General features: G+C 69.5%; 1 non-coding gene across 1 annotated transcript; it reads left to right on the top strand.

Moving 5' to 3' along the window:
* Positions 1 to 220: 220 nt before the first annotated feature.
* Positions 221 to 339, top strand: LOC148008576 (5S ribosomal RNA). Its single transcript, XR_015690018.1, has one exon. It is a non-coding gene; the product is annotated as a 5S ribosomal RNA (ribosomal RNA).
* The last annotated feature ends 9661 nt before the right edge of the window (positions 340 to 10000 follow it).

The raw sequence follows: 10000 nt of genomic DNA, 5'->3' as shown, positions 1-10000 counted from the left end.
GTGCTCTTCACGTGGATGCTTGCCCTTCGTGTTAGAAATGGCACGCGACGGCGGCATTCAATCTTTTGTGCGTCGCCTCCATGTGCGCGGGGTTTAGGGTTCGCGTTTAGTCGCGTCCTCCGTGGCATGAGCGGCATGGCATGCCGCCATGCCTCGCTCTTGAGCTCTCTCGTGCCACTTTCCGAGTATACAAGAGCTCTTTGGAATTCCTTTGTGTTTGTGGTGCGGTCACACCAGCGCTAATACACCGGATCCCATCAGAACTCCGCAGTTAAGCGCGCTTGGGCCAGAACAGTACTGGGATGGGTGACCTCCCGGGAAGTCCTGGTGCTGCACCCTTTTGCATGCTTGTTTCGAGACCGTGGCATGGAAATCCCCTCGGATCACGTCTCGACTCTCCAACGCTGACATCGTGGTAGGAAACCCCCTCGCCTTGCCATGACGCGGCGCCTCCTCTCCTCGTCGCGATTGTCTTTGCGTACGTCGTGCCTGGCCCCTCCCTCTGCCTCGCTCTCACGTGATACCCCCTCCTCAAGATGCGAGGTATTTTGGGAGCGGAGGGTGTGCCATGTTGTGGGGGGGTTCGGTGGAGCGGGGTTTTTCCGAGGAGGGAGGGCGTGCCATGTTGCGCGGGCGGGTTGTTGGAGCGGGGATTTCTGAGGAGGGAGGGTGTGCCATGTCGCGGGGGGGTGCCATGTCGTGGGGGGGTTTCTTGAGGAGGTCCGTCGGGGGGTGGAAGGTTCCGTGTCGCGGGAGGGGGTCGTGTGCAGTGGGGTGTGTGTGCCGTGTCATAGCGGAGCGGGATTTCTTAGGAGGGAGGGTGTGCCATGTCGTGGGGGGGTGAGGTGACGTGCCGTGGGTCGAGCGGGGTTTTTGGAGGTGGGGTGCGCGGGGGATACGCCGCGTCGTCGGGGGGTGCGGTGGGGTGGAGGGTGCGCCGTGTCGTGGGGGGGTGACGCGGGGTGGGCTGGGTCGAGCGGGGTTTTTGGGGGCGTGGCGGGGTCGTGTGGATGGAGCGGGGTTTTTCGAGGTGGGGTGCGGGGGGGATGCGCCGCGTCGAGGGGGGGTGCGGTGGGGTGTGCCGTGACGCGGGGTGGGGTGGTGTGGATGCAGCGGGTTTTTCGAGGTGGGGTGGGGTGGTGTGGATGCAGCGGGTTTTCCGAGGTGGGGTGCGCGGGGGCGTCGTGGGGGGGTGACGCGGGGTGGGGTGGGTCGAGCGGGGTTTTCGGAGGCGTGGAGGGAGCGGGGTTTTTCGAGGTGGGGTGCGGGGGGGGCGTCGTGGGGGGGTGCGGTGGGGTGGGGGGGTGCGCCGTGTCGTGGGGGGTGACGCGGGGTGGGGTGGGTCGAGCGGGGTTTTCGGAGGCGTGGAGGGAGCGGGGTTTTTCGAGGTGGGGTGCGGGGGGGGCGTCGTGGGGGGGTGCGGTGGGGTGGGGGGGTGCGCCGTGTCGTGGGGGGTGACGCGGGGTGGGGTGGGTCGAGCGGGGTTTTCGGAGGCGTGGAGGGAGCGGGGTTTTTCGAGGTGGGGTGCGGGGGGGGCGTCGTGGGGGGGTGCGGTGGGGTGGGGGGGTGCGCCGTGTCGTGGGGGGTGACGCGGGGTGGGGTGGGTCGAGCGGGGTTTTCGGAGGCGTGGCGGGGTGCTGTGGAGGGAGCGGGGTTTTTCGAGGTGGGGTGCGGGGGTGCGCCGTGTCGTGGGGGGGGTGACGCGGGGTGGGGTGGGTCGAGCGGGGTTTTCGGAGGCGTGGAGGGAGCGGGGTTTTTCGAGGTGGGTGCGGGGGGGGGCGTTGTGGGGGGGTGCGCCGTGTCGTGGCGGGTGACGCGGGGTGGGGTGGGTCGAGCGGGGTTTTCGGAGTCGTGGCGGGGTGCTGTGGAGGGAGCGGGGTTTTTCGAGGTGGGGTGCGGGGGGGCGTCGTGGGGGGGTGCGCCGTGTCGTGGGGGGGTGACGCGGGTCGAGCGGGGTTTCGGAGGCGTGGTGGTGTGGCGTGGAGGCAGCGGGGTTTTTCGAGGTGGGGTGCGGGGGGGGCGTCGTGGGGGGGTGCGGTGGGGTGGGGGGGTGCGCCGTGTCGTGGGGGGGTGACGCGGGGTGGGGTGGGTCGAGCGGGGTTTTTGGAGGAGAGGTGGGGTGCTGTGGATGGAGCGCGGTTTTTCGAGGTGGGGTGGGGGGGGGGGCGTCGTGGGGGGGTGCGGCGGGGTGGGGGGTGCGCCGTGACGCGGGGTGGGGTGGGTCGAGCGCGGTTTTTTGGAGGCGTGGCGGGGTGGTGTGGAGGGAGCGGGGTTTTTCGAGGTGGGGTGCGGGGGGGGGCCTCGTGGGGGGGTGCGCCGTGTCATGGGGGAGTGACGCGGGGTTGGGGTGGTCAAGCGGGGTTTTTGGAGGAGAGGTGGGGTTTAGGGTGGAGGGAGCGGGGTTTTTCGAGGTGGGGTGCGGGGGGGCGTCGTGGGGGGTGACGCGGGGTGGGGGTGGTCGAGCGGGGTTTTTGGAGGAGGGGGGGGTGCTGTGGAGGGAGCGCGGTTTTTCGAGGTGGGGTGCGGGGGGGCGTCGTGGGGGGGTGCGGTGGGGTGGGGGGGTGCGCCGTGTCGTGGGGGGGTGACGCGGGGTGGGGTGGGTCGAGCGGGGTTTTTGGAGGAGAGGTGGGGTGCTGTGGATGGAGCGCGGTTTTTCGAGGTGGGGTGGGGGGGGGGGCGTCGTGGGGGGGTGCGGTGGGGTGGGGGGTGCGCCGTGACGCGGGGTGGGGTGGGTCGAGCGCGGTTTTTTGGAGGCGTGGCGGGGTGGTGTGGAGGGAGCGGGGTTTTTCGAGGTGGGGTGCGGGGGGGGGGGCGTCGTGGGGGGGTGCGCCGTGTCGTGGGGGGGAGACGCGGGGTGGGGTGGGTCGAGCGGGGTTTTCGGAGGCGTGGTGGTAAGGCGTGGAGGGAGCGGGGTTTTTCGAGGTGGGGTGCGGGGGGGGGCGTCGTGGGGGGGTGCGGTGGGGTGGGGGGGTGCGCCGTGTCGTGGGGGGGTGACGCGGGGTGGGGTGGGTCGAGCGGGGTTTTTCGAGGTGGGGTGCGGGGGGGGGGGGGGGGGGGGGGGGGGGGATATGCTCCGCGTCGTGGGGGGGTGCGCCGTGTCCTGGGGGAGTGACGCGGGGTTGGGTGGGTCGAGTGGGGTTTTTCGAGGTGGGGTGCGGGGGGGGGGGGGATATGCGCCGCGTCGTGGGGGGGTGCGGTGGGGTGTGGGGGGTGTGCCGTGTCGTGGGGGGCTGACGCGAGGTGGGGTGGGTCGAGCGGGGTTTTCGGAGGTGCGGTGTGGGGGGTGTGCCGTGTCGTGGGGGACTGACGCGAGGTGGGGTGGGTCGAGCGGGGTTTTCGGAGGCGTGGTGGGGTGGTATGGAGGGAGCGGGGTTTTTCGAGGTGGGGTGCGGGGCGGCGTCGTTGGGGGGTGCGGTGGGGTGGGGGGTGCGCCATGTCGTGGGGGGGTGACGCGGGGTGGGGTGGGTCGAGCGGGGTTTTCGGAGGCATTTGTGGTGTGGCGTGGAGGGAGCGGGGTTTTTCGAGGTGGGGTGCGGGGGGGGGGGGGGGGGGCGTCGTGGGGGGGTGCGGTGGGGTGGGGGGGTGTGCCGTGTCATGGGGGAGTGACGCGGGGTTGGGTGGGTCGAGCGGGGTTTTTCGACGTGGGGTGAGGGGGGGTGGGGAGGTGCGCCGTGTCGTGGGGGGGTGCGGTGGGGTGTGGGGGGTGTGCCGTGTCGTGGGGGGGCTCGCGCGAGGTGGGGTGGGTCGAGCGTGGTTTTCGGAGGCGTGGTGGGGTGGTGTGGAGGGAGCGGGGTTTCTGGAGGTGGGGTGCGGGGGGCATCGTGGGGGGGTGCGGTGGGGTGGAGGGTGCGCCGTGTCGTGGGGGAGTGAGGCGGGGCACGGTGGGTCGAGCCTGGTTTTTGGAGGAGTGGTGGGGTGCTGTGGATGGAGCGGGGTTTTTCGAGGTGGGGTGGGGGGGAGGCGCCGCGTCGTAGGGGGGTGCGGTGGGGTGGGGTGGGGGGGTGTGCCGTGTCGTGGGGGGTGACGCGGGGTGTCGCGATGCCCCCTCCCCCCCACCATGCCCCGACATGACGCGACGCGCCCCCTCCCCAACATAACATGACAACCCCCCTCCCCCCCCCATGACATCCCCCCACCCCCCATGACACGACACGACGCGATGCGCCCCCCCCATGACGTCCCCCCCTCAAAAATTCGCCTCCCCCCTCAACACACACCACCCCCCCCCCTCCCCCCCCTCAAAAATTCGGCCCCCCCATGACATCCCCCCCAGCCCCCATGACACGACGCGACGCGACGCGCCCCGCCATGACACGACACGACACGACGCGCCCCCCCCTTCCCCCCTCAACACACACCACACCATGTCGCGACGTGCCGCGCCCCCCCTCCCCCCCCCCCCCCATGACATCCCCACCCCAGCCCCCCCACCCACGACACGACATGATGCGATGCGCCCCCCCCCCCCCCCCCATGACATGACACGATGCGACGCGCCCCCCCCCCCCCATGACATCCCCCCCCATGGGATCCCCGCCCCCCCATGACACGACACGATGCGATGTGCCACCCTCCCCTTAACACACACACCCACCCAACGCAATGCCCCCCCCCCCCCCCCCCCCCCCGCGCCCCATGGCCTGACACGACGCGACGTGCTTCCCTCCCCTTAACACACCCACCCACCCTCCATGACGCCCTCCATGACGCGACGTGGAGGGGGGGGGGGGGAGGGGTGGTGTTTTGTGTGTTGAGGGGGGGGGGGGGGCGGGGGGTGGGGTGGTGTGTGTTGAGGGGGGATGGGTGGGGTGGTGTGTGTTGAGGGCGGGGGGGGGATTTTTCGGGGGGGGGGGGGGGGGGGGGAGGGGTGGTGTGGTGTGGGGTGGTGTGTGTTGAGGGGGGGGGGGGGGAGGGGTGGGGTGGTGTGTGTTGAGGGGTGGGCGAAATTTGGAGGGGGGGAAGGGGAGGGGTGGTGTGGTGTGGTGTGTGTTGAGGGGGGGGGGGGGATTTTTGAGAGGGGGGGGGGAGGGGTGGTGTGGTGTGTGTTGAGGGGGGGGGGGGGGGAAAGGGTGGGGAGGTGTGTATTGAGGGGGGGGGGCGCGAATTTTTTGGGGGGGGGGGAGGGGTGGTGTGTGTTGGGGCCGGGGGGTGGGGTGGCAAATTTTGGAGGGGGGGGGAGGGGTGGTGTGGTGTGGTGTGTGTTGAGGGGGGTGGCCGAATTTTTGGGGGGGGGGGGGTGGGGTGGTGTGTGTTGGGGGGGGGGGGGGGCGAATTTTTTGGGGGCGGGGGCGGGGGAGGGGTGGGGTGGTGTGTGTTAATGGGGGGGGGGCGAAATTTGGAGGGGGGGAAGGGGAGGGGTGGAGTGGTGTGTGTTGAGGGGGGGGGGGGGGGGGATTCTTGAGGGGGGGGGAGGGGTGGTGTGGTGTGTGTTGAGGGGGGGGGGGGGGGGGAGGGGTGGTGTGGGGTGGTGTGTGTTGAGGGGGGGGCGGGGGTGGGGAGGGGTGGTGTGGCGTGGTGTGTGTTGAAGGGGGGGGGGCGAATTTTTGGGGGGGGAAGGGGCGAAATTTGGACGGGGGGGCGAATTTTTGGGGGGGGGGGGGGAGGGGTGGGGTGGTGTGTGTTGAGGGGAAGGCGAAATTTGGAGGGGGGGAAGGGGAGGGGTGGTATGGTGTGGTGTGGTGTGTGTTGAGGGGGGTGGCCGAAATTTTTTGGGGGGGGGGGTGGAGTGGTGTGTGTTGGGGGGGGGGGGGGGGGGGGCGAATTTTTTGGGGGCGGGGGGGGGGGGGGGGGGGGAGGGGTGGGGTGGTGTGTGTTGAGGGGGGGGCGGAATTTGGTGGGGGGGAAGGGGAGGGGTGGTGTGGTGTGTGTTGAGGGGGGGGGGAGGGGTGGTGTGGTGTGTGTTGGGGGGGGGGTGGGGTGGTGTGTGTTGAGGGGGGAGGGGTGGGAAATTTTTGGGGGGGGGGGCGAATTTTGGAGGGGGGGGGGGGGGGGGAGCGGTGGTGTGGTGTGGTGTGTGTTGAGGGGGGGGGGAAGGGGCAAAATTTGGAGGGGGGGTGAATTTTTGGGGCGGGGGGGGGAGGGGTGGGGTGGTGTGTGTTGAGGGGGGGGCGAAATTTCGAGGGGGGGAAGGGGAGGGGTGGTGTGGTGTGTGTTGGGGGGGGGGGGGGATTTTTGAGGGGGGGGGGGAGGGGTGGTGTGGTGTGGTGTGTGTTGAGGGGGGGGGCGAGGGGTGGTGTGGTGTGGTGTGTGTTGAGGGGGGGGGGGGGCAAAATTTGGAGGGGGGGGGGGAGGGGTGGTGTGGTGTGGTGTGTGTTGAGGGGGGGGGGGAGGGGTGGTGTGGTGTGGTGTGGTGTGTGTTGAGGGGGGAGGTTATTTTTGAGGGGGGGGGGGGGAGGGGTGGTGTGGTGTGTGTTGAGGGGGGGGCGGGGAATTTTTGAGGGGGGGTGGGTGGGGTGGTGTGTGTTGAGGGGGGGGGGGGGGAATTTTTGGGGGGGGGGGGGAGGGGTGGTGTGGTGTGGTGTGTGTTGAGGGGGGGGGGATTTTTGAGGGGGGGGGAGGGGTGGTGTGGTGTTTGTTGAGGGGGGGGTGGGGAGGTGTGTATTGAGGGGGGGGGGCGCGAATTTTTTTTGGGGGGGGGGGGGGGGGGGGGCAAATTTTGGAGGGGGGGAGGGGGTGTGTGGTGTGGTGTGTGTTGAGGGGGGTGGCCGAATTTTTGGGGGGGGGGGGGCGAATTTTTTGGGGGCGGGGGGGGGGGGGAGGGGTGGTGTGGTGTGTGTTGAGGGGGGGGCGAAATTTGGAGGGGGGGAAGGGGAGGGGTGGTGTGGTGTGTGTTGAGGGGGGGGGGGGGGGGATTTTTGAGGGGGGGGGAGACGTGGTGTGGTGTGGTGTGTGTTGAGGGGGGGGGGGGGGGAATTTTTGAGGGGGGGGGGGAGGCGTGGTGTGGTGTGGTGTGTGTTGAGGGGGGGGGGCGAATTTTTGGGGGGGGAAGGGGCGAAATTTGGACCGGGGGGGGGCGAATTTTTGGGGGGGGGGGGGAGGGGTGGGGTGGTGTGTGTTGAGGGGAAGGCGAAATTTGGAGGGGGGAAGGGGAGGGTTGGTGTGGTGTGGTGTGGTGTGTGTTGAGGGGGGGGGGATTTTTGAGGGGGGGGGGGGATTTTTGAAGGGGGGGGGGGGGGGGGGGGGCGAATTTTGGAGGGGGGGGGAGGGGTGGTGTGGTGTGGTGTGTGTTGAGGGGGGGGCCAATTTTTTGGGGGGGGGGGCAAAATTTGGAGGGGGGGGGGAGGGGTGGTGTGGTGTGGTGTGTGTTGGGGGGGGAGGGATTTTTGAGGGGGGGGGGGGGGAGGGGTGGTGTTTTGTGTGTTGAGGGGGGGGGGGGGGGATTTTTGAGGGGGGGGGAGGGGAGGTGTGGGGTGGTGTGTGTTGAGGGGGGTGGGGGGCGAATTTTGGAGGGGGGGGGAGGGGTGGTGTGGTGTGGTGTGTGTTGAGGGGGGGGCCAATTTTTTGGGGGGGGGGCAAAATTTGGAGGGGGGGGAGGGGTGGTGTTTTGTGTGTTGAGGGGGGGGGGGGGGGAATTTTTGAGGGGGGGGGAGGGGTGGTGTGGTGTGTGTTGGGGGGGGGGGGGGGTGGGGTGGTGTGTGTTGAGGGGGGTGGGGGGGGGGGGGAGGGGTGGTGTGGTGTGGTGTGTGTTGGGGGGGGGGGCGAATTTTTGGGGGGGAGAAGGGGCGAAATTTGGAGGGGGGGGGGGAGGGGTGGGGTGGTGTGTGTTGAGGGGGGGGCGAAATTTGGAGGGGGGGAAGGGGAGGGGTGGTGTGGTGTGGTGTGGTGTGTGTTGAGGGGGGGGGGGAAGGGTGGGGAGGTGTGTATTGAGGGGGGGGGGGCGAATTTTCGGGGGGGGGGGGAGGGGTGGTGTGTGTTGGGGGCGGGGGGGGGGGGGGGGGGAAGGGTGGGGAGGTGTGTATTGAGGGGGGAGGGGGGGCTGAATTTTTGGGGGGGGGGGAGGGGTGGTGTGGTGTGTGTTGAGGGGGGTGGTCGAATTTTTTTGGGGGGGGGGGGTGGAGTGGTGTGTGTTGGGGGGGGGGGGGGGGGCGAATTTTTTGGGGGCGGGGGGGGGGGGGGGGGAGGGGTGGGGTGGTGTGGGGGGGGGGAGGGGTGGGGTGGTGTGTGTTGAGGGGGGGGCGAAATTTCGAGGGGGGGAAGGGGAGGGGTGGTGTGGTGTGTGTTGAGGGGAGGGGTGGTGTGGTGTGTGTTGAGGGGGGGGGTGGGGTGGTGTGTGTTGAGGGGGGGGGGGGGGGGGCGAATTTTGGAGGGGGGGGAGGGGTGGTGTGGTGTGGTGTGTGTTGAGAGGGGGGCCCAATTTTTTTTGGGGGGGGGGGGGGGCAAAATTTGGAGGGGGGGGGGATTTTTGAGGGGGGGGGGGGGAGGGGTGGTGTGGTGTGGTGTGTGTTGAGGGGGGGGCGGGGAATTTTTGAGGGGGGGGGGAGGGGTTGTGTGGTGTGTGTTGAGGGGGGGGGGGGGGGGAATTTTTGGGGGGGGGGAGGGGTGGTGTGGTGTGGTGTGGTGTGTGTTGAGGGGGGGGGGATTTTTGAGGGGGGGGGGGAGGGGCGCAAATTTTTGGGGGGGGGGGCAAATTTTGGAGGGGGGGGAGGGGGTGTGTGGTGTGGTGTGTGTTGAGGGGGGTGGCCGAATTTTTGGGGGGGGGGGGTGGGGTGGTGTGTGTTGGGGGGGGGGCGAATTTTTTGGGGGCGGGGGGGGGAGGGGTCGGGTGGTGTGTGTTGAGGGGGGGGCGAAATTTGGAGGGGGGGAAGGGGAGGGGTGGTGTGGTGTGGTGTGTGTTGAGGGGGGGGGGGGATTTTTGAGGGGGGGGAGAGGTGGTGTGGTGTGGTGTGTGTTGAGGGGGGGGGGGGAATTTTTGAGGGGGGGGGAGGCGTGGTGTGGGGTGGTGTGGTGTGGTGTGTGTTGAGGGGGGGGGGCGAATTTTTGGGGGGGGAAGGGGCGAAATTTGGACGGGGGGGGCGAATTTTTGGGGGGGGGGGGAGGGGTGGGGTGGTGTGTGTTGAGGGGAAGGCGAAATTTGGAGGGGGGAAGGGGAGGGTTGGTGTGGTGTGGTGTGGTGTGTGTTGAGGGGGGGGGGATTTTTGAGGGGGGGGGGGGGGGGCGAATTTTGGAGGGGGGGGGAGGGGTGGTGTGGTGTGGTGTGTGTTGAGGGGGGGGGCCAATTTTTTGGGGGGGGGGGGCAAAATTTGGAGGGGGGGGGGGGGAGGGGTGGTGTGGTGTGGTGTGTGTTGGGGGGGGGGATTTTTGAGGGGGGGGGGGGGAGGGGTGGTGTTTTGTGTGTTGAGGGGGGGGGGGATTTTTGAGGGGGGGGGGAGGGGTGGTGTGGTGTGTGTTGAGGGGGGGGGATGTGGTGGTGTGTGTGGGGGGGGGGGAAATTTTTGGGGGGGGGGAGGGGAGGTGTGGGGTGGTGTGTGTTGAGGGGGGTGGGGGGCGAATTTTGGAGGGGGGGGGAGGGGTGGTGTGGTGTGTGTTGGGGGGGGGTTGGGGTGGTGTGTGTTGAGGGGGGGGGGGATTTTTGGGGGGGGGGGAGGGGTGGTGTGTGTTGAGGGGGGTGGGGGGGGAGGGGTGGTGTGGTGTGGTGTGTGTTGAGGGGGGGGGGGGGGGGGGGGGCGAATTTTTGGGGGGGAGAAGGGGCGAAATTTGGAGGGGGGGGGGAGGGGTGGGGTGGTGTGTTGACGGGGGGGCGAAATTTGGAGGGGGGGAAGGGGAGGGGTGGTGTGGTGTGGTGTGGTGTGTGTTGAGGGGGGGGGGGGAAGGGTGGGGAGGTGTGTATTGAGGGGGGGGGGGGCGAATTTTTGGGGGGGGGGGGGAGGGGTGGTGTGGTGTGGTGTGGTGTGTGTTGAGGGGGGTGGCCGAATTTTTTGGGGGGGGGGGGGGGGGTGGGGTGGTGTGTGTTGGGGGGGGGGGGCGAATTTTTTGGGGGAGGGGGGGGGGGGAGGGGTGGGGT

The sequence above is a fragment of the Lygodium microphyllum genome, unplaced genomic scaffold (genome assembly GCF_053477565.2).
Source record: "Lygodium microphyllum isolate KBCC unplaced genomic scaffold, Lygodium_microphyllum_v1.1.10 scaffold_124, whole genome shotgun sequence".
Taxonomy (NCBI): domain Eukaryota; kingdom Viridiplantae; phylum Streptophyta; class Polypodiopsida; order Schizaeales; family Lygodiaceae; genus Lygodium; species Lygodium microphyllum.
Note: the sequence above shows the minus strand (reverse complement) of the source record. Positions and strands in the feature narration are given on the sequence as shown.